Raw genomic sequence first — 779 nt, 5'->3', positions numbered from 1 at the left:
TTCTGATGATTTCCTTTAGCTAACCAATGAGTATTTGCGTTACATGCCTCATCCAATTACACTCGTTTTCACTAGATGTGGATGGAGCCAATGATCTGCATTGGATGGATGTGAAATAAATATTTATAAACATTAAACCGAAGCCGAAAGTAACGAGTAACTATGTTTTAAAAATGCAAGAAATAGAAAGTATAGATACTTGTGTGAAAATGTAATGAGTAGAAGTATTTATACTTCACAACTTGACAACTCTGCAAATATAGGACTTTAAATTCTGTCAGTCTATGAAACCAGAATTCTGTCAAGAGGGCACATGCGCAATAAATACTAATATGAGCAGCCTTATTCGGAAACAGACATGTAAACCCGTCTCCATGAGTATATTTAAACTTTTACAGATTCAGAACTATGAGATTCCAAAATGTCACATTAATAAAAGCAGGTTCCTTCTCAGGGGTAGTGGATAGCTTTCCACACAGCTGCCAGGGGTCTCTCTACTAACTCTGTGGATCTGTTTCTGTGGCCTCCTGCCAACCTTTGTCACATTGAAGGTGGTAACAACCAGAGAACATAAACCGTCTGTGATCGGCTACTTTTCAGGAAATCCCGATTCACAAACCAGTAACTAGCAAAGCATCTTCAGGCTAATCACTGCTCTGCTAAGCAGTTAAAACATTTGTTCAGTGAAGTCATCAATAAATAACTCAGTTAAACAGTCATTATTTTTTTCTGTCATGATCTTATTGAGTGATCTGACCCACATGCAGGAAACCACTCAG

The sequence above is a fragment of the Cyprinodon variegatus genome, unplaced genomic scaffold (assembly GCF_000732505.1).
Source record: "Cyprinodon variegatus isolate N-32 unplaced genomic scaffold, C_variegatus-1.0 Scaffold688, whole genome shotgun sequence".
Taxonomy (NCBI): Eukaryota; Metazoa; Chordata; class Actinopteri; order Cyprinodontiformes; family Cyprinodontidae; genus Cyprinodon; species Cyprinodon variegatus.
This window is presented reverse-complemented; position numbering follows the sequence as displayed.